The sequence below is a fragment of the Felis catus genome, chromosome B1 (genome assembly GCF_018350175.1).
Source record: "Felis catus isolate Fca126 chromosome B1, F.catus_Fca126_mat1.0, whole genome shotgun sequence".
Classification (NCBI taxonomy): Eukaryota; Metazoa; Chordata; class Mammalia; order Carnivora; family Felidae; genus Felis; species Felis catus.
Window position 1 is genome coordinate 154,345,442 of NC_058371.1, and position 23,878 is coordinate 154,369,319.

A 23,878-nucleotide genomic window follows, 5' to 3' on the forward strand; every position below is an offset into this window, starting at 1 on the left:
ATCTGTCGGAAATTCAGTGTATCCAGATCTTGGAAAAACTCATGTATAGAGTTTAATCATGACATAGGAAGTAATGCAAATGATTCATAGATCAGGCAAAAGGAAGGAAGGAAGGAAGGAAGGAAGGAAGGAAGGAAGGAAGGAAGGAAGGAAGGAAGGAAGGAAGGAAGGAAGGAAGGGGGGAGGAAGGAGGGAGGGAGAGGGCAAGGGCAAGAGAGAAGGAAAGAGAACAAAAGCAACTTAAAACACACTCCAGCAAATTAAAGCAATAGCACTACAGAAAGCACACCACACAAAAAGGTGCTAAGCCCAAACTACACTGCAGGATTATGCCAGTGAAGAACTTCTGTCACTGCTTCTGCTTCTGGGATCAGAAACCTCTTTTGGCATCAGTGATCCTGGGCACCGGGTGCCTGATTCTCTCTCATCACTGGCCCTAAAAGCCTGCACTGCCATCCTAAACTGAACATGAACTCTGTGCAACACCTGTTTCTTCATGATGATCTCTTTCGAATTAAAGTTCGCTGTAGACACACTTAGTTAGCTTGGTACATGCTAGTTTACAATGTATGCCTCTGTTGCAAAGCAGTGTATGAAAGTGAATACCTGGCTTCTACCTTGGACTAGAGGAATTCAACTAGTGAGCAATTTTCCAAACATAAGAAATGTGCTTGGCAGTGAAGTGCCACGGTGCTTATGCTGTGAAACATAAAACCCTAAAATCTCAGAAACTTGTAATGAAAGTTCATTTCTTGCTCACATTACATATATAGAGACTGTGAGTTCTCTGAGTCCTTATTCCATGTGTCTTCTCATTCTGGCACCCAGGTTGAAGGAACAACCACTATACCAGTCATGCCTTTCTTGCGGGAGAGGCACATTCAAGAGGCAAGCTATTCCATGAAATCACATTTAACGCTTCAGTCTGCCAGATAGCATGGCTACTCATACTCATTTGACCAAATAAGTCTCATGACAAGTTGAAAACAAAAGTGGAATGAGGAAATATACTTCTCCAATGGCAGGGGTGAGGAGAGGAAGGGAGGAGGGGTAAATATTTGTGAATAGTAATCTGTTAACACACTCTGACCTCTTAGTCACAAGCATTTATTTCCCTTCCTTGTGCACAAAAATACACCCCCAGAATGACATCCTAAATATCTTATCCAATCATGGCATCAGACTGTAAATCCATCATTTTGTAATAATCTCTACTCTAAATGATGGCACTCCTCAGACTCACACATCCATCATAGAATGGTGGAATATCCAACAAAAAAAGCACTAGTGTTTGAAAAGAGAATAATGAAAGACAGGCCACAATCAATCTCTGGTCCATAGATATCTGAAATCCAGCTAGGTGAACACTTCAGATCCCTCTTGTTGGTAGTAGATCATGTTCCTTGATTAGTCTCTGGTTCTGTCCACTGGGAGGGATTCTGGATTCATTGTTCTCCATGGGTCTAAGCCTTGCCTTCCAGGAAGAGTTTTCTTTTGATTAGCCTCCTTGGCAACATGTGACGAGAATCTTCTGTCTTTTTCTTTCCAATAGAAAGCGGAAACCAAAAGTTCACTTTACATATTGAATAGCCACAAACTCTTTTAATACAGTCTAGCAGTGATTCCAAAAGCACAAATCTCTTAAAAATAGGGTTGGATTTTTTTTAACCTAGTTGATGCTCAATATTCTAATAACCAAACAATTATTTTTGAGACTTTTTTTTCTGTTTAGGTTAATTGTAGGTATTTTCAGTATATCTGCCTTTCATTGGCTCATACTCTTAGCTTTATTCTGAACTATTTTATTCAACTAAAAAGATTTATCAGATACCGTGTAATAACAAAGAAATTACACGAAATAATCTATTCAGAGAGTTTAATAAAGGATTAAACCATGCTTATGATTTTTCATGGGAATGTGCCTTACTGGCTATGCCCATGATTTGGTCTTTGACCTAAGGATGCATTTTAATGAGGCTCTGGGTATCAAAACATTTCTTAGGTTTATGTTTACTGTTTAGAAAAGATAACCCATTATATTTCCTAGCCCTATAAGTGTCAGATATTCAAAATCTAATTTCCTTTTTATCCTTTATTGAAAAGAAGCAGGGTGTTTTGATTTGTTTGATTTTTTTTCTGAGCTCATCTCTTGCTTTTACCCAATGCATTGTAGCATTTTATCCAATGCAACCTAATCCTCATATTAACATTTATTTTCCAAACCTTATATGTCAAAACCACAGTTTCATTAGACACACTGTCTTGCTTTCCCAATTATCACAGTTGATAGTTTTATTATTTTTTCCTCAGTGCAAATGAGTTAGCTTTTACCTAAGGAACATAGATGCACATTTTTGTATTAGTCAGCTTCTGATAGTCTATGTTGTATAACAAACCACCCCAAAATCTCAGTGCCCAACATTAGCATAAGTTTACTTCTCACTCCATTTATATGGATTGTGTGGGATGGTTGTGCCTCCACTATAATCTGTGGGGCAGATTTGTATCTTCTACATTTGTCCTTTAATTCTATATGCCGTAGTGAAGGAACAGCAGCAAGTTAGGACATGACCTTTCTCATAGCACAGGGGAAAATCAAGAGAAACTAAGTCAAAGGATGTCATTTTATTTCAGCTCCTGCTCAGCTATGGCACATGACAGATAGGCTCACATAAAGTTAGCCACATAAGTCACTTGGCCAATAGATGAAAAGTTATAATCACCCATTGGGAGTTAGTAAAGGAGAAGGAAGAATAAATATTGAACAATACTACAACTTACAGAAGGAACATAAAAACAAATGTTAGGACCAAGTCCCCAGGGGCTATAATAGACTATAATAATTAGAGTTTAAATAAATGAAGAGTTAAAAAAAGAGAAAGAATAAGCTTAGTGAAATAACAGGAGTATCAGGGAAGTATGAAATCATGCAAACAATTAGAATTGTCAAAAGACAAAGAGCTAGAGGGCACCTGAATGGCTTAGTCAGTTGAGCGACCTAGTCTTCATTTCAGCTTTGGTCATGATCCCAGGGTTGGGGATCAATCCCTATGTCAGGCTCCACACTGAGTGTAGAGCCTGCTTAAGATTCTCTTTCTCCTCTGTTCATGCTTGCTCTCTCTCAGAATAAAATAAAATTAAATTAAATTAAAATACAATAAAAATAAAATAAAATAGAATAAAACAAAATATAAAATAAAATATAAAATAGAATAAAATAAAATATTTTTAAAAAGACAAACAGCTAGCTCTGTCAAGAACTAAAGTTGACTAAATATGAAACCTGAAAGATGTCCATGAATTGAGGCAACATGAAGACCATTGGTGAGCTAGACACGAAAAATTTCAGTAGAGCAGAGGAGCCATGGCCAGGTCAGAAAGCTACTTAAGAAAATGGATACAAGATTTTGAAATTTGAGAGACTGATAAATTATACCCTTCTCTTCCCTACCAAATTCAGAATAAAATTACAAATACACACAGGAGTAAGAGATATTGAGATCATAGCAACAAATCTATAACTAGTAAAGTTGAACTGGACATTACAACTGTACTTATGGCCAATGTATGGTTCCTTGTATTTCTTGTATTTCTCTTTTCTTACAAAGCTTGGGATATGTCCACAGGGAAGATTGGGTCTGCAGAACAGACTCCATTTATCCATCCATGGGCAAGGGGAAAAAAAAATGGCTGCCTCAGGCACTTCAAAGCCTTCAGGTCAGTATATACAGAAATTGGCTTTCAGGAGTTTTTAAAAGATGCTGGGCCTCAATCCCAGATTTTCTACAGAGAGAGAATGAACATTAGAAGCACGCCTTCACCATCCAGGTATATGTGGCAGAGACTATTCATTGTCTCTCACTATCACATTTCCCTTCATAACTTCAGGACTGTACCTCCTTGCCACTCAATTTTATCAAGGCAAATGGATTCCTAGCTAGAAAACAAATTGCCCAGCCTTTCTTGCTCTTGCTATGGTGATTAAGTGACAGATAAAGTAACAGAACAAATTCCAGGTCACATCCTTAAAAAGAAAATATTTTACCATCCATTTTCTTTTTCTCTGGGTCTGGGTTCTAAGAAATGGAAACAAATAGCACATCAAAGATGGAAACTATGCATACTGTTACAGTAACTTATGTTACACTATAATTAATATATAATTTAGAATTTAGTAGTGTCATGCTGTCATAACAAAAATCTCAAATGAAGCACTGGCTTCTCAGGTGAGCTATGAGCCTCAAGCCATAAAAACCTTAGTTTTGAAAGCTAGCAACACTTACTACATCATGACGAAATATTTGGTCTATCAGCTTCAGTAGTATGGAAGGCAGACCGCAATCTTTCCAATGCTTTATGTGGTTCTGAAAGGGTAAGTGCGCTGCACTTTGTATGACTTCACCCTGTTGCTTTTAGCAAGATCCTGAATGAGATAAATGCAGACAGGGTAGAATTAGCCAGGTTGTAAGCAGAGATGGAATGGAACACATTTCTCCCAAAGGAGTTTTTTTGGGGTTTTTGTGTTTTGTTTTGTTTTTTTGTCCTGTGGCTTGCAATTTGAATCGACTGTAAGTTTAGTGTCTGGGTACCTAACAATATTAGAAATGCTAGTTTTTTTTCTATATAACTTTACTCAAAGGAGATAAAATTGTTTTCCATACCTATTTTATAATCCATCTCACCAAGATTTCTCAGCTAGATATAGTATATCATATTATGGTGTTTCTTTCCCAGTCAAGACTTTTTTTTTCTATTATATAGCCTCATGTAACCTCAGTTAATCTGAGAAAGGAAGAATGGACTTAACAATGTAAATAAATAAAAGTGTTAATGAATAAAAACAAATGAGTACACAATGAACATGAAAATCTTCTAGAAGGCAAACCAAAAGTCAAGAAGGACGATGAACAAATCAGACAAGAACCAAGGTCTAACTAAGGAAGTTTTTCCACCACTAGCTGAGGAAGTCTTTTTTTGTTTTTAATTTTTTTTCTTTTTTTTTTCTTCAATGTTTATTTATGTTGGGGACAGAGAGAGACAGAGCATGAACGGGGGAGGGGCAGAGAGAGAGGGAGACACAGAATCGTAAACAGGCTCCAGGCTCTGGGCCATCAGCCCAGAGCCTGACGCGGGGCTCGAACTCACGGACCACGAGATCGTGACCTGGCTGAAGTCGGACGCTTAACCGACTGTGCCACCCAGGCGCCCCAGAGGAAGTCTTTATGATTTCTGTCTAGCTGGAATTCATCATTATTATATACTAATGACCATTTGCTATATGTTCTTCCCAATTCCAGATGGCCAAAAGAGTGCTTTGATTGTCAATACACTATTCACATTATACTGTGTATTAGGGATGTGTGTGTGTCTTGTGTGTGTGTGTGTGTGTGTGTGTGTGTGTGTGCATGTACATGTATGTGTGTATATGGTAGGACTAGAGAGTGATGGGGTGATAGAGATTAATTCATCTATTAATACATATGCCACTGGACTTTGAATAGTAACACCCTGACTCTATGGAGAGCATGCATATCACCCAGAGATGGTGGACTTTGCACAGAATAGAACCTCATGTTACCGTTTTGGAAAGACGTGTGAGAGAAATGATATGCAATAATACTTGAGTGGCCAGAGAAGAAGAAACTGCTCATCACTCCTTAGCATCCATTCATCCATTTGTTAACGACCTTCTTCTGCCTTTGATTCTGAACCATGACAGCACAAATATAAAGCACATTTCTCAGTTTCCCTTGTCACTAAGTGGTCACAGCGTCAATTAAATTGAGAAGAAAAGAGATCTATGCAACACCCAAGTACATTTTGAAAAAGAAAACTTATTTCCCTCTATTTCATTTCCTCTTTCCTCACTTATGCTTGTTGAGAAATGGTGACAATTAGAACAGCCACTTTAAATCAAGAGACAGAAGTCAGGTGTTGAAGATAATAACTGCCTGCTCATCCAGCATGCCTAATAGCCTTAAAACTTCTCTCAACCTCTGGGCCCAAAAATGACAGAGAAATAAACTTCTGGCAGATCCAATGAAACTTTGCATCCTTTTTTATTTCTTTGTTTTGTTGTTGTTGTTGTTGTTGTTGTTGTTGTTGTTTTTACAGAAACTTAACTCATACCCTAATTCAGTAAGTATCCATGCAAGTTTCATTCTTTTCCCCAACATCACAATTCACACAGATCATTCATCTTATGTAGCAGATTGAGTGAGAAGGACCAGAAGTATAATAAAACTTATCCTTACAATATAGTTGTCCTCTAAGTATGAAGTAGGGATTTTGTTCTTCCTTAAATTAGGAGAGGAAGCAGATACTAGTTATTTAAGCATACTACCAAGAGTTTATGAAAGGAAGAGAAATGAAGAAATGAGGCATATTTGAAATTATTAGAAGGCAGGGTTAAAAGAAGATCGACTGGAGCGTATTTGTAATACTATTATGATAGGGATTCAGATAGGTAACACTTTGGAACAGGAGCTAAAAGTATAAAAAACTAAAGATTTTGTTATTCCTTCCTAGATACACTAATTCACATTTGTTCAGGAGAGTCAACCAAGGTACAGAAAAAAAAATTTTAAGAATACAAAGGATGGCTCTACACTGAGAGAGGAAAAAAAAATTTTAATTAAATTCTGCTGACTTCAGAGATCCTGAGTTTCAAAACTGAAATTTAGGTTTTACTGACATAGGAAGTTGTTGCTAATAGGCAGAATCTGGAAGGTGCCATTGAAATGATTGGCAAAACTTAAAATAAGAAGGGATACAATCCAACTAATGTCAGGTTGAGTTTCAATCACCTTAGGGACACAACCAGTTTCTGGACAAGAACCAAGCTTCTATAACCAGAATAGCTACTCTTAATTTCCTGGGTTAGGTGAGTGAAACTTTCCTTGATTAGTAAATGCAGTTGCAGTACAAGTAAGAAAATAAAAAAGAATTAAATGAATGCATGATATTGATAATTTAAGTTGGAACTATGCGTAGACATAATGATAAGTTTGGAATCATTGAGATAATATTCCAAGTGTCACACAACTTTGAAACTTTTAAGAGTACCTAGCATATTAAATTTTGGTTTGATAAATTGTGTGCCAAGTTTAAATGCAAGAAGTATTGAAAGTTTTATTTTACAAAAAGAAGGCAGTGTGTGATGGGAATGAATAGTTATGATCTAGCAGATAGATGGGATGTCTTTACAGAAATAAGAAAGAATAGGATTGATTACACATGTGGAAGAATTGGGCTTTGAGGGAGTGAGACACTTTCACCCTTTTAGTAAAATGAAGAAAGAAAATATGTTTGCATTTACAGGTTGGTTTATAAATTTGGTGATGGAAAGATGCTGAGTCCCCTTTGGTGACTTCAATTTTCTTAGTAAAGTGTGAAGTGAAATCATTATTTTGGAAGGAAGAAGAAAGAGGGAGATGTGAATAAATTAAGAAGAGGAAAAATTACAGTCAGGAGAAGAACAAGCAAATTTTCTAGGTAAAAAATAGTTGTGTATCTAGTAAGTATCAAATTACCAATTGAGTTTATGTCCATATACTTAAAATAAAGCTGTGTAACATTACCCAATGATGCTCTCTTATAGCATTCAGCAGCATGAGTACAATAAAAAATAAAAGAGACCCTCGTGTTGAACCAATGTGTATTTCCTACCAGGCACATGTGAGCGAAGCATAAGGGGCCTGGAGAGTTGAGAGTACTTTCCAGTAAATGATTTGAACATCATGCTATGGGGTAAGAATGGAAGTAAAGAATGGAAGGGGCTAATGGATGATGAGAAAATGACAGAACCAGTGGACTAGAGATCTTGTTGAGTTTGAAAAAATATATATTATATGAAATAATATATATTCATATATATATATACTATTATATTATGAAAAATATATGAAATAGTATATATACTCATATGTTATATAAAATAGTAGATCTTGCTTTTCCTGGGAACATCCCATACCTCCTCTGTAATTGTCATCTTCTGGTGATTAATGTTATGCACATTTCTCTGGGAGGAGAAAGTTTACAAACTCCCCAATTATCACCACTGTATCTACCAGCTGGCCTGGCTCCATATATACATATAAACATATACATATATCCTGTGAGTTCCCTCCTATTGCCCGGATAAACTATTCAAAATCCTACCCCAAAGCCAAACCCTGTACTTTTGCACTGACTGAAATCCCATGAATGATTTGCCGCTTTTCCCTTCTCTCTCGCAACACGAAGTCTTTCTTATTACCTAAGAACATAGCTATAAGTCAAAAACATGTTATTATTTCTTATATCAAAAAATAAACATTTTTAAAAATTTGACTTCATATCCCCTTCCAGATTCCTATCATTCTCAGTTTGTCTCTTCTTTTCTCTTGTACCCAATCCAATCATACTTTTATCCTGGCTAATTCACATTAACATTAATTGCTATCTTCAATATCACTAATGACCTCCAGACTGCCAAAAACAATAGGAAATCCATAATCTTCTTTTTAGTCTATTAGCTGTAACATTTGCCCCTTTTGCTCATTCACTCATACCTGATTTTTTTTTCTTCCCTTGACTTCTATGATACGTGTATATTTAGGTTGTACTTGCTTCCTCAGTGTTAAATTTTTCCTAGTCTCCTTTGCTGGTTTCTCTTATTCTTCTTAGTTTCTAAACATTATCACAACACGAAACATCATCTCAGACTCCGTTTTCCTTCATCTCTACTCACTTCCTTGGTTATCTCATCCAACTGCATAATCCTAAATAACAACAACCTGATGACTAGCCCCACATTTATATATTCAAACTAGGTTTTCCTGATAAACTCGGGTTCATAGTTGCTGTTTGACATCTCCATTTAGATGCCTATTAAAGACTTTAAATTCACTGTGTCCCAAACTAAATTCCATGTTCCCCAAACCCTTGTGAATGATTTCTAATAACTGGAGGAAAAATCTGAGTCAACCTTAATGCCTCTGTTTTTCCACATCCCACTTACATCAATATATAATCTATCTTACCTTTGTTTTTTAAGTTTATTTATTAATTTTGAGGGAGAGAGAGAGAGAGAAAGAAAGAGAGAATGACTAGGGGAGGGGCAGAGAGAGAGAGAGAGAGAGAGAGAGAGAGAATACTAAGCAGGTTCTGTGCTGACATCACAGAGCATGACATGGGACTCAATCTAACGAACCATGAGACCATGACCTGAGCCGAAACCAGGGGTCACACTGTTAACCAACTGAGCCACCCAGTGTCCCTCATCTTAACTTTATGCATTTAATTGAATCATTTCTTACATCTCTTGAACTATTATACTCCTAGTCTAGTCTAACCACATCGCTGAATTATCACAGTAGATTTGTTTTCTCACCTTCCATTCTTAACCCTATATAGGATGTTCTTTATCACATACAGAGGGACAATTTGAAGATATAAGGTGCAATTCTATAGCTCATTCAATGGTTTCTACCTTCAACAAAGTAAGGTTTTAAGTCATGGACTTAAATGGACTACACTGCCTATATAATTGAGATCCCTACCATCTTGCAGGACTCAGATTAATCCAGTAATGTAAGGACGTATGTCTTGTTTCATTTAAATGAAAGATTTTCCTCACTCCTAAGCAGAAGGTTTAATCTACTTCATCAGGAAAAATAATAACATCAAGCATTTTGTACAATGAGCATGACCAGTAAGCACGATTCTACTGATACACCAAACACATTCTCACCTGGAAAATGATTATTAGAACAAAGCATATATTATCATTTTTAATATTAAAATAAACTAAAAACAAATGTCAACCTCTAATTCCCCTTTCAGTATACTTCTCTGCTTTCCTTTGACCTACCTTCTTTATTCTTGAAAGTACTTTTATCATTTTACCTCAACTTTTGGAGGAAGGTAGATACCTTTTTGGATACCCTGTTTCTTTTTCTTTTTTCTTTTTTTTTTGAGAGAGAGAGAGCAGAGGAGGGGCAGAGAGAGAGACAGAGAGACAGAGAGAGACAGAGAATCTTAAGTAGGGTCCTTTCCCAGTGCAGAACCCCACTTAGGGCTCAATCTCAAGACCATGAGATCATGATCTGAACAGAAATCAAGAGTTGGACACTTAACCAACTGAGCTACCCAAGCACCACTGGATACCCTGTTTCTGTTCAATGACAAATCCTCCACCTTTCTTCCTATTTCTTCAAATACATTATTTTATCAGTTACCCCCTTTTAACTCTCGTATTCAGTCTCTCTCACTCTACTTGCTCTTATTTTCAGCTTTTAAACATACTCAAGACTATCCCACCCTGAAAAATAGAACAAAAGAAAATTCTGTTAACTAGTTACCATAAAATAACCTTTTTTTTTTTGACTATCAAGTCCCTTGAAAGACTATTGGGTCTTTCCCCCCACCCCCATCACATCCATTTCTCCCCCAATTAATTGTCTTTGGTCCCCTAAGACTTCATTAATACTGTTTTGGAAAAAAGTTACCTATAATGTCCTTATTGTTGAATGCAATAGATTTTTTTGTGTGTGAGACTTATCTTTTTTTTCTTGTGTCATTAGTCATTTCCTTCTTAAAATCTCTCCACTTCTTGTTCTCTGTGACACTACCCTCTCCTCATTCTTCTGCTCTTTAACTTTCTTCTGAGTTTCCTGTGTCACCTCCACTCCTATGGCTCAGTAAATTCAACTTGTTTGATCCTTTAAACTAAGGCATCCCAAAGTTCACCCTTTCTAACATACACTAGCAACTGGTAACAAAGTGTCATATCATCTGATTTTACATTGCCTCCAGGACAAACTTGAGAATGCTGTGATGATGTTTTCAGACTATATTCTGTCTAGCCAAAGGGTCTACAGGATGTTTGGCAAATAATCAGTGGTTCTGAAGTTGGAAGTCCTAGTCAATCTCAGTGCATTTATCAATAAACTTTGTAGCAATTTAATCCTAATGGCCACAGACCAAAGCGATTTGTTGTTGTTAGAAAATGCATGCCCACACAGAGTGGTGCCTCTGAGACCTCTGGAGCCACTGAGAGGGTCCTGGGAGGTTGAGAGGCTGGTTACCATGGAAACACTTTAGTTTCTCTGGAATGGACAGAGCCATCCCCGCTTTTGAAGAAGGCTTAAGAACTGTTTCCTACACACAGAAGGACAATAAAAAATTGGATAGGACTTGAATTTTTTCTGGATCTATGCTAGAGGATGTGTGTATGGCATATTTCATGTAGTTGGGGGAAGATTTTCTTGGAAAAAAAAGGCCTTATGCAAAAATTAAAACAATACAATTTAAAAAAAAAGAAAAAAATTACAGATAAACCTCCTCCACAGACCTTAAGGCACACCAAATGAATTAAAAAAACAAAACAACACTAACAATAATACATTCTCACAAAGCCCTGCCTGTTGCCACCCTGCCCCTTGGCCTGCAATGCGGAAGAGAAAGACAGCAAGGAAAGGGTTCTTCCAACAAGTGCCTGGGGGAAGGCCCACACTTTCCCTTCTGGCTCCAGCCTGCCTGTCACATCTTCTCACCACATGTTTGCCATTGGAAATCAGTTGCTCAAGCCAAACTCAGTTACTCACCACAAATCTCTTGCTCTCTGTTGTTCCTGGAAAGTTGCCCACCTCCTGCAATACTCCCTCCACCTCCTCTGTTCCAGATTTTTTCACCCATTCTTTAAAGATCCAGTCAAGTCTTGTCATTTCCTAGAAGACTTCCCCAACTACAATTGCTTTTGCTGACATCTCTGAACTCCTAAAGCTCTGATAGTCTGCAAATATCATTTGACCCTCAGCAGAGGTAATCACGTCTTTCAGACTTTTTTCCTTAACGCGTATCACTATCCTTCCCACCATGGTTAGCTTCCCTAAAGGGCAGGACTGGGTCAAAATTATCCTAGTCTGGACCTTAGTTCATTGCACAGAGTAGGTTCATTGCCAAACATAAATTAAAGGCAGAAGCATAAAAACACAAACAATAAATCAATAAAAACAAATATGATTCTGTACACTCACAATCTCCTTGGTAGAAATTTCTATATCTACTGGTAATTCTCAAGACCCAACATGTCATTGTTCTTTATGATTTACTTCTGATTCCATATGACCTACAGAAGAACCATAGTTTATAAGCTGTATATTCACCTTCATGTGAACATTTTTACCTGGGGCCTCCTTTTACTTTTCTATAATAATCTGGAACTGTTAATCAAAGACCAAGATTCATGGTCAGAGTAATACAGATCCTGAAGAATTCAAAACTTAAATTATATATGGAGAGTATTTAGCAATATATATTTTTCTTCATGGTAATTCCCTTGGGTAAAATATAACACCTCTTGTAGCACTATAGAATCACACTGCTTTGAAAAATATATGCTATAGAGGTATTTATATTGAGAATATAACACTTTGTAGGTATGCTCTGTTTTCTGACCTCAGTCATTCTATTACGGTTTAACTGTGAACTATTAACACCTCAGCAGGTATGCAAGCAGCACATATCATTAGGTTTCTTCCTACCTTCACCTGAATGTGGCCAGTCTGGAGAGTTGAAATTTCTGGCGACATTTCACAATCTGTGAAGTGTTTTTTGATCATACTGAACAAATCTTTTGCTCTCTTTGTCATGTTCAGCCAATGTTTGGAAGTATTCCACTAGTATTAAACAAAGTTCAGTGTTTTCTGCCAAAAATGATGTTTGAGTAATGATTCCGATAGAAACTTTTCTGGGTGGTTCTCATTTTTCAAAGAGAAAAAGGGATATTCCAAGTATTTATGGCTGGCCAAGAAAAATTTCAGGGCTTTTAGTATGGAAGCTTACATAAAGCTTACAGGTAGGTAACGTGACTATAAACAATCAATCAATGCAGGCCCATTTTCATTTTTATGAAAACTATACTTAGGGCTATATGCAATAAGAGCTATTTGGGTAGAGAAATTCAAATTGAAATAAAGCCAGGCTTGTACTTTTGTCTATTAGCTGGACTTTATTGTTGCTGATATGAGTTTTTTTTTTAAATAGCAAAAAGTGGCCAATTTTCACAGCTAAAACAGATAATTCCAAAAATACCTGTAATATTACAAGTACCCAACAAATTACAGCATTTATTTTCCTCTAAATATCAGGACAAAAAATTCCAAAGTGTCGTTCTATTATTTAAAAGCCTCTTGCATTAGCCAGAGATAAGAAGAAAAAAGCCATCTCTATTGATCTATGGATAAAAACAAATAGTATAGTATTGAGTGAGCAGTGTCGGCAAGAAAATAATGTATTGTATTGGAAAAGATAAAGACATCAACTTTAGTGAGTAGATAAAAGTTGGTTAGGTTAGTTAATTTAAAAGAATGTGCCTATCAATGTGGCCTTTGTGTAGAAGCAAGGAAAATAGGAAAAGAAACAATTGCATTACATTTTACATTCTGTAGAATGCAGAAGGAAGGGGGACTCAAGAGCACACCTCTGGTATAAAGAAGAATTAAGGTTTCCATAACACTAAACAGTGCAACCATGGCTTCTTGGTGAACAAACTCTTCTACTCCCCACATCTTATGGGAATTATAATGAAAAAGATTACATGCAAATTAAGTGAATATTACTCCTGTGAAAGATGTGCCTGGTTAGTTTCCCTTAAAAGAAAGTCTGTTTACGAGAAAATGACTTTGAGGCTTTCTTTTTTAATGTCACGGCATATATAGAAAATAATGTTTATATGCACATTGGGGTAAATGGACAAGGTGGACAATTAGCACAGACTCACGGCCTCCCCAGGCTCTGCACAACTTCTTTGTGGACTGAGATCAACATCTCCTGGGCACCTGTAACCCCTTCCCTGCAGGCGGGTACAACCTGGCTCATCTTCAGACACTGGTTGTTATCCGTGGGAAAAGAATTTATGTTTAGAATAAAGAGGTTAAATTAGGTCTACATGCACTTGAGTTTCTGGACCACACACGTAGTATCTCTTATTGTTCAAGTTGCAAACAGTGTGAATAAATCTAATAGTTGCATATCTATGTTGCATGACCTGTTTAAATTACGGGCATTACTCATGTATGGAATGGAATTTGGGACTGAAGAATAAAAGCTACCTTTCTGTGTATTTTGGCTCATTATTATAGACAATGTAGCAGCTGATTTTTTGGATTGATTTTTCTACACTATGCTATCACTCAAACAGGTTTAGTTGGCCTAGAGCCCAAGAGGAAAAGGGTACCAAAAGTTATATATAATAGCTACATTCAAGTATTCATTTTCCTAACTTTCCAATATTAAAAAAATATGGTATCGATTATTTGAAAATCAGGATTTTTTTGTTGTAATTTTAGGTAAAAAGTCAATATTTACACTTCGCAACTTTTCTTTGCAATTTAATAAAGCATAGGAAAGTACAACGTAATTCAAAGAATAAAATATGTTAAAACAGATCATCAACCATTAATCTTTTGCCAAATTTATTGATATGCAGGAAACACAAAATCTTTATTTTTAACAATAAATGTTTTGAGATACCTTGCCTCAGGCTGAGCCCTCTGGCTGACAAGGTTTCAGAATGCTTATCAGAGAGTAGTTTCCTCTTTCTCCTAAGCCTATGTAGAAAGATCAGGCAGTTGGTAAGTAGCAAAATCATCTTACTAGAGATATTTAATTATAATCAAAACCATTTAAGGGGCGCCTGGATGACTCAGTTGGTTAAGCTGCTGACTTTGGCTCAGGTCGTGATCTCAGGGTTCGTGGATTTGAGCCCCACACGAGGCTCTGTGTTGATAGCTGGGAGCTTGGAGCCTGCTTCAGATTGTGTGTCTCCCTCTCTCTCTCTCTCTCTCTCTCTCTGCCCCTCCCCACTCATACTCTCTCTCTCTCTCTCAAAAATAAACATTTAAAAAATTTTAAAAACTATTTAAAAATATCACCAAATAAGTTGGTCAAATTAATGACCAACAACCTGTGTAGTCATTGTTTTTCAGAGTCACAATACACTGGTACCTCCCAGAGGGTGCTGTGAAAGTTTGTGCCTCTGATGTGAAAACCATAATCCTAACTTAAACACAAGATTTAGGGCATTTGTAGGTTCGTGGTATAAAAGTGTACAATTAAAATATAGCACGGATTGAAATGGCGAAGTGGCTTAGAGTTGAGCCATTTCCATCTTTGCATTGTTGTGTGATGATTTTTCCCACATGATATGTTTTCTTCTCCTTTTTCCTATATTTACATTTAACTTTTACCTCTTCAAATTCATCTTTTCTCTCTTTTTCTTTGTGTAAACTAGATAATACTCATGCATATGAAAGAAATCCTTCTGTAATGCTATAATTTATTTTCCTTGGGGAATGGGAGCTATTATGAAATCATTGAAGTTCAGCAAAGGCTAGAATGAAAAATTAAGTGTTTTCTGCATAAGCAACATGAAAAAGAAGGGTTTTTTTCTGAGATTTTACCACTAATTCTTATACACAACTTGGTCTGGTAGTATCTCATCATCATTAATATTAATTTAGTTTTGTGAGCTACACAGGACATACTAAGAAAATAAATAAGCTCAGCTAACCCTGTACATGGTTATTTCAACTGTAAACCAACAAAACAAAAACAAAATGTGAGTATCTGTGGATTGCCTGATGTACAAATATAGACTGAAAATGGTATATTATAGGACAACTGGAAGACATAGTGTATACTAATAGAACCTTCACAATAAGAAAAATATGTATAATGTTTAAAGTTTAAAAAGCAGTCTTAGGGCACCTGGATGGCTTGGTTAGCTAAGCATCAGACTCTTGATTTCAGCTCAGGTCATGATCTCACAGTTCATGGGATTGAGCCCCACATTGGGCTCTACACTAACAGTGCGGAGCCTGCTTGGGATTCTCTCTCTCCCTCTCTCTCTGCCCCTCCCCTGCTTGAGCTCACATGCTCTCTTTCTCTCTCTAAAAATAAATAAATAAAGTTAAAAAATCCATTTTGAAGATGTCTCTCTAGGGCTATCAAAAATCTTTGCTACAAAAGCAATGCAACTTCATGTAAACTCTCGTGGTGCTGACAGAACCAGATATAGTGAAAGACCAATATAATAGACAAAATTACAAAATAAACAGAACAGTGGCTCTCTTTTGCTGGAAAGGAAAGAGAAGAAAAGTAAAATCAGGGACAATAAAGGAAGGGATAACATGGTAGTTTTTAATACAATAAATTGGTTACAGAAAGATACTGAAAAGATGATGATAAATTGGTTTGTCTGAACTGTGGCCAATATTTTGATGCTGTGCAAGTTAATAACAATCTGCTTCTCTTGTCAGACACTTTTGATATTATTGATAATTAGAATTATACTAAAGTTTTACAGTATTTTCTGCATCATATATGTATATACATTTATAGATGGTGAAACAGGTGTCACAGAGAAGAAAGAACACTTGTTTTGTCTAAACTTTTTAGAGTTTATTTGAATTTTTTCTAAAATACTTCTGGCAACAAAATTAACATGTACTTTTTTTAAAAGGATGTTATAATAATTACTGGCTAGCATTGCAAAAAATATTCAATACAATAGACTTATGACCCTTGGGTTTTTTCAGTCCTATTTAAAAAGTAGCCTTGCCTTTATAAAAGCACAGTGACTGACTCAACATAATTTGTATCATATAATTAAGAATTTAAAAATATATATATTTGCTGTATGATGCCTCTCATTTGCTTTTCCACATAAAAATTATTCAACAATTAGCTCTTCTGCCACTCCTATGCTGCAAAATCTAACAGAAGCAGTGTTCTATTGTTTGAATAAGATCTTTTGATATTTTTTCAGTAGTTTTCTGCATGAATTAAGTTCACTAAAAACAAACTATAAAATTTACTGCAAAGTTTTTGTGTCGTTTGGAATAAAGAATGGTTGAAGAACAACTGAGTTTCTGACTTTTGACAAAATTTTCTGCTGCCCCTAAAATGAGAGCATTTAAAAATATATTCCCTGAATGAGCAACATATTCTTTGCAGGTTTTTAAGAGATCTATGTCCATTCAGAAAACACAAAGGTGAAAGTGTGAAACGAGAAAAGTAATGGATTTGAGTCCAGAGACTACATGCGTTCAAGTTTAGCAAAGTGATTTAATTTTAAAACACAGGGATAAAATTACTTGTCGTGGGGAAATTTTTATTTGTTTTGGCACCATTCTACTCTTTGGGATGTAACTGATACCTCCGGGTCCTTTACTATTTATACCTTCAAATGCATACTCTGAATATAATTTATTAATGTAAAACAAATTTTGTAGCTTAATCACTTAATAGTCACATATATTCAAATACTACATGAGTATAAAATACTACATAAATGTGAATGCTTTGTTGAAACATAATAACATATATAGCCACCATTAATAAACACATTAAGCTTGGTAGCAGATTAGTACATTATATAAATTCACATTATGTATTCACATTGTGAAATACGTATGTCACAAATGCATCATTCTGTGTCTTGCATCATAGAATATGGACTTCTGACAATTCAAAAGATGTATATCAAAGCAGAGAACTCCTTTATATTCTGCTCCTTTTCTGACATGATACCTTTAACACCGTGCCTCATCCATGACTTCACAAGTCTTTGAAGCTGTACATGCAGTACAAGCATGCATCATTCCCCTCCAAGGAATTATTCCCTGGGATGTCAGCCCCTGACATAACAGCTTATTAATTTTTTAAAGTTACAACCTGTAGTTTTCTCAGAAGATTTATCCACTTATGAAGCCAGTGGTTATGTATCATGTTACTTAAGAAACTAGTGTCCTTCTTGCATGAAAACATTTTTTTTTCTGATAGTCAGTAGGGTCAATCCTCCCCAATTACAATTAATCCTATGTTAAAAGACATGGGATCTCCATAAAGCTACTCAATTGATGGCAGATTAAATTTATTCACTGATTAGCATCTAATTTATAGAGAACAGGGACCTAATAGAATTGGCTACATATTAGGTAAGGATTTATTTGAAAGAAAATAAGGACAAAATTCAGGAAAGGGAGCTGTCCAAAAAGCTCAGGATATAGGGCCCAAGATGCAAGAATGAAAATACTGAGAAAAGGAAACAAAGGAAAGATGGAGAAGAGTGTGTTAGACTGAAAAGGAAAATGACATTATGTTTAGTGAGCAAATGAAAAGTGAGTTAATGGTAAATCTAAAAAAAAAATGTGCCAATGTGTAGAGACACAATGTAGAAAAGAAATAAATGGTAGACTGTTTTATAGTCTTTTGAATAAATAAGTGAGGGAAATAGTGGGTCCCAACTTGTCCTCAGACCCTCCTGCCCTGTATTCAACCAGTCTCCTAGGCAGCTGACCTAACCAACCAAACTCAACCTCAAACCCATCAACTCATATCTGGTATACAGAAATAAATAATTGATAAAGTAAAAGAAATAATGTTAAAGGGAAGAGAACTTTAGGTATGAGCATCTGGAAATGAGTACGCTTAGGATCATGGGGGCATTGGTAAATGCCTCAGCTTTTTGGTTAGGACCTGGGGGAAGAAAAAGATCAGTGATAAAAAAAATGCTAGGGTAAAGGCATATGAAAAGACTTATGGGTGTAAGCATAAGGCATGATCAGGGATGTAAAGTACAGTCTTTATATTGCCATGTTGATACCCATGACATCATCCAACATGTAAGAAGCCTAAGCAAACAAATATACATAATGACTTACACCGTTTACTTCAGCCAGTTTCTGATATCAGCTACTCCAACAGTGGCACACTGGCTTTGAATAGACAAGCCATTAGGGCAAAAATAGACATTAGGCATGGGCTCAGCAGCATGGCTCCTAATTACCAAAGCTGATCTAGCTACTGCTGCTGCCCAATGTCTAGAGACAGAAACAGAGCCCCTGATAAAGTACCATCTAAAGGGGCCAATACCCTCAGTCTGCCAAAGACTGAGGGGTGATCCAGGACACAGGACATTCAGTGCTAGAACCTGGGACAATTCCAGACAAACCATCCATCAAGGAAGCCAAAAAGCCAATTGGTGACAAGTTGACCACATCATACCCACTTTGATCCTGGAAAGGGCTGTAATTTATCTTGACTGGAATTGCCACAGATTTTAGGTACAAGTTTTCCTTTCCTACCCACAAAGCCTCAACAAAGTTGCAAAATGTTTACTCTAATAGGACACCAGTGAATATAATATCATCTCAAAGCAAGACAGGCACTCTGTAGCAAAGGACATGTGACAATGGGCACATGAACTCAGTTCCCAATCACATATTATAACTCCGGTGGTTGCCAGTATAATGGAGCATTGGTACAGCACTTTTTTAAAGATTATTTATTTATTTTGAGAGAAAGAGAACCAGTGGGGAAGGGGCAGAGAGAGATGGGGACAAAAGATCCAAAACAGGCTCCATGCTGACAGCAGAGAGCCTTATGCGGGGCTTAAACTCAGGAACCATAAGATCATGATGTGAGCTGAAGTTGGACGCTTTAACTGACTGAGCCACCCAGGCACCCCAGCATTTTGAATATACAGTTAAAGTGCTAGCTTGGAGATGTTATCTTGCAAGGATGGGACCAAACTTCAGGATGTGGTTTCTACCCTCATTCAAGAACCATTAAATGATACAATGAACATAACTGATAGAAAATATAGATCTGGAAGCAAAGAGTGAAGCTAGAATTGACCTTCCTCATCATCTATCCCAGTGACCCATTATACAACCTTAGATCCTAGTTTTTAGTTCCCACAGCAGGAATGCTTCCAAGAGGCAATCTATCCATAGTCTCAATAAAATTTAAGCTATAGATGCCATTCAATGCCTCTTGGCCCCTGATACCAAAGAAAAGAAGCACCAATCTGGCAGGATTTATTGATCTGGATCATCAAAAGTAAGTAAGAATGCTGTTCATAAGGAAGCCAATGAAACACCAAGCACCAAGTGATCAGGTAGGGTGTCTATTAATATTTCTCTCTCCAATTTTGATAATACATGGACAAGTGCAACAGACACTTAAAAATATCCAGAATGTATTTCTCCTATGCACATGTCTTACCTTCCCCCATTTAATCACCTGATGAACTAATACTCTTTTTTATATCTCAGTTTTCCTTGACACTCTGAGCAGAGTAAAAGCCTTTATTATTATTATTATTATTATTATTATTATTATTATTAATTATTTTTTTTGGCAAAGCCCTGGCATATTTAACACTGCCATTATTTACATGTACATTGGTTTTCTCATTTGGGTGTAAGCAATTTAAATCCCAAAACTATGCATTATTCACCTTTACATCTCCAGCATTTAGAATAGTTCCTGATAAATAGTGTTTAGCAAACACTTGTTTAAGGAAAGAAAATAAGAAGGAAGGATTGGTACCTTTTCTCTGAAAGCTTCCATACACCATCCCCATTCTATATCAGGCTTGCCTAGATCTATTGTTTTGTTTGTGGATTTATCTTCTGCTGGGCTGTAAGCAACTGTCATGTAAGGGATTTTTCACCCTTTATGTCCTATGTCTAGGAGAGTGCCTCACTGAAAATAGATGCCCAATACATACTGAATGGAGTAACACAAATATCAAAATTCCTACTGTTACTGCCTTAAAGCAAAACTAAAAACAACAACAAACAACTAATGGTAATATCAAAAAGAAGTATTTGTAAGAGGACTCATTTCCAACTTGTTGTTCTAAAAGTATTTGTTGAAACAGTTATTCCGAAAGGGCCCTGGATGCCTGGGTGGCTCAATCGGTTAAGCCTCTGACTCCTGATTTCAGCTGGGGTCATGATTTCATGGTTTGTAGGATCAAGACCCTGCATCAGGCTCTTCACTGACAGCACAGAGTCTGCTTAGGATTCTGTCTCTCCCTCTTTCTCTGCCCTTCCCCTATTCATGTGAGTGCTCATTTTCTCTCTCTCTCTCTCTCTCTCTCTCTCTCTCTCTCTCTCTCTCTCTCTCTCTCAAAATAAAAAGATAAACTTAAAAAATAGGACCTGAAAAATCTTAGAACTGCTAAGCAAATGTTGTATGTTTTAAGCCATTTAGAGTTTGGTTTGGAATCAGTTTTGCCACTATTTATGTGAAGTTTGGAAATCATTATATTCTAAGCTTCCATTTGCCCATCTTTAAAACAAAGGTAAATTCTACCTCACAGGACTTTTGCAAGATTCAAATGAAAAGATGAATTTAAAAGCAGGTGTCAGAGAGGAAGCTCTTCCTCTGCCCTATAGTCCTGCTAGATGGATTAAGAATCAAATTGATAAGAGACAGATTAACAGGAGAAAATCAAATGTAATAGGTATATATACAAGGAATTCACACAGATATGAAATTCCCAAGACAATGAGGCAACATAAAGCTTATATGAGCTAAGGAGAGGGACAGCGTCTGAGGATACATAGGGGAGAAAGCTCATTAGCAACAAGGTGATAAGAGATGTTTGGAAAAACAAGGTTGCCCTATTATGCAGAAAAGTTTCCTAGGCAAAGGGGAGTCTGTTCATAGCTCTCTTCCTGGTCCAGGTTCTCCTTTCCAAGGTAAACTTAGGAAGTTGTGGGGGGAAGCAGAGAGCTTTTCCCGTATCTGCTGTGTTTTAGTTAGTTTTAACTCAAAATAATGTTTATGCCAAAGTTCTATATTTTTGGGCATCTCGTCCAGCACTTCTTCACAGGCTAATACATAGTAGGCATTCTGTAGATAATACAGCTATTATGTTAATTGTTTTTAATGTTATCATCATTATTATTATAAATATAAGTCTTCCTGGAGTTCACACTCCAGCATAGTTAATATTGTACCTGTAGGTAAGTTTCTCCTTAAACTCCAGCAAATGGAAGGTCAAATGTGACATAATCATGTGTGAATTTTAAACAAGCAACTGTTAGTATTTTTTTTCTTGTCAAATAATAACATTTTCTTCCTATTCTTCCTGTACTGCCAGTGGAAACTTTTTTTTTTCTCTCCCTGAAATCTAAGCCCTTCAGCAAGCCTGAAAATTTCTATTACGTCAAAGGATTTACTCATCTAGAAAGTACTCCTTCTCTACTGGTCTAGGAAGAGACCAAGATTCTTCTTTTAGCATCTAAAAGAATACTAACGTATTATCATTTACAAAATATTATCATATTTTATTTCCTGGTTCTTCTGGCACAGAAGAAATATTCATTGTCTATATGCTTACTTGTTTTCATTCGAAACAAACAAGAAACCAAAATTCATAAAACTTCTATGGAAATAAAGGCCTCCCAAATGAGAACTAGAAAGGCTATTTATTCAGAGCTTAGTATAAAGCAAGGGTGTCAGCCACCATCACTCGCATCTGGCAGAGACTCCCAAGCAGGCAAGAGAATAAAGAGCTTCATAGTGGGAAGAAAAAGGAAGGCTCTGATTAGAGGTTGTTGGCAGGAATAAGTTGGAGGTGGGCTAACTAGAAGTGGAGCATAGTTGGGTTTCCTAGTTGGTCTAAGTTGGAAGTTGGGGCAAAATCAGCAAAACTGTCACTTATCAATCAGTCATGATCATCTGAGGCTGACTGATAAAGAGATCGTGGGTTGGCTTTCTGGACTGGCTGCTACAAAGTTTGTAGATTAGAATTTTATTTTGATATACAGTCGGATTCCTTTTGCATTTTCAGTCTCTCCCTTTCTGACATAAATAAAGGACCCCTCATACATTACATTTTTGAAAACATTTGTATTCTATACAAAATATACAAATGTGTGTATTGAGTTAAGTTTTCTTGTAAGTTTTTTGGGGGAGGAATCTCAATTTTGTTACTTTCAGTTGGAGATATTTTAAGGGCATTTTTAAAAGCCCAGATGGAAATTCTTTATAGACCACTATGGCTAACAAAAGTATGATAGCCTACCATCAGTGTTTCTCATTCATTGATTATAGCCCTGAGAGAAGAGCAGTCTCCCTATGAAATTGCTTTTTTACCAAAAATAATTAAATCTGATATATAGAATAATTTATTAACTCTACAAGGTCTTCAAAGGCAATTTTGTTAGAGGAATAAATTATTGCTATCTTTAAGAAGAGGTCACAACCAATCATAAGTATGTACAAATATAATTTCACAAAAAAGGAGTGATTATGCAATCTCACACACGAATTACTCTGGGTAAACAGAGTTTTAGAATGAGGGAACATATTACCCTTAAGAACTTGGGCGGGGGGGGAAAGAAACTTCTGAATAAGAAAATTATAAAAGTTTTACAGCATTAAATTCCTTCATTTAAAGATGACTTTCCTTTAAAAATAACCAAATGCTTTACATAAATTAAAGAAAATTATATCCTTCATTCAGTCATTCACTTTTTTTTTAAACAAACACTATTAAATACATGGAAATCTACACCGAGGATATGAGTTCAAATATGGCATTCTGGCAACTTCTTCCTGCATTGTGTTTTTATTTTATTTATTTAATTTATTTATTTATTTTGAGACAGAGAGAGACAGAGCATGAGCGGGGGAGGGTTAGAGAGAGAGGGAGACACAGAATCCAAAGCAGGCTCCAGGCTCTGAGCTGTCAGCACAGAGCCCGACACGGGGCTCGAACTTACAGACGGTGAGATCGTGACCTGAGCCGAAGTCGGAAGCTCAACCGACTGAGCCACCCAGGCGCCCGTGCATTGTGTTTTTAAAAGTTGAACCAATATTTAAAAATCAGTACATTTCATATACAAATCTAGATCTCTGTCTTCTTGACTTGAGAAACTGGGACTTGCATTTATGCAGGCCAGACAATCAGCTGGAACAGAGAAAGGGCTGCCTCCTTTAGACAGGGTATGTAATCTTCATACAGTTTTGACCATTCCCCAAAGAACCCCTACCTCTCTCAATTATCTTTTATCAGAGCCCTGCTGTC

General features: G+C 36.5%; 1 long non-coding RNA gene across 5 annotated transcripts in view; it reads right to left on the bottom strand.

Moving 5' to 3' along the window:
- LOC109499145 overlaps positions 1-23,878 on the bottom strand; it is a 319,375-nt gene that overhangs the window by 243,955 nt on the left and 51,542 nt on the right. For 3 of the 5 annotated variants that reach the window (XR_006597053.1, XR_006597054.1, XR_006597051.1), the window contains one exon: positions 4,284-4,423. The exons of 1 other annotated variant lie outside the window; for it this stretch is intronic. This is a non-coding gene — a long non-coding RNA (uncharacterized LOC109499145). Of the gene's footprint in view, positions 1-993; positions 1,542-4,283; positions 4,424-23,878 lie in introns of those variants that run through there. One more of the 5 variants, XR_002741870.2, reaches the window with a different exon arrangement.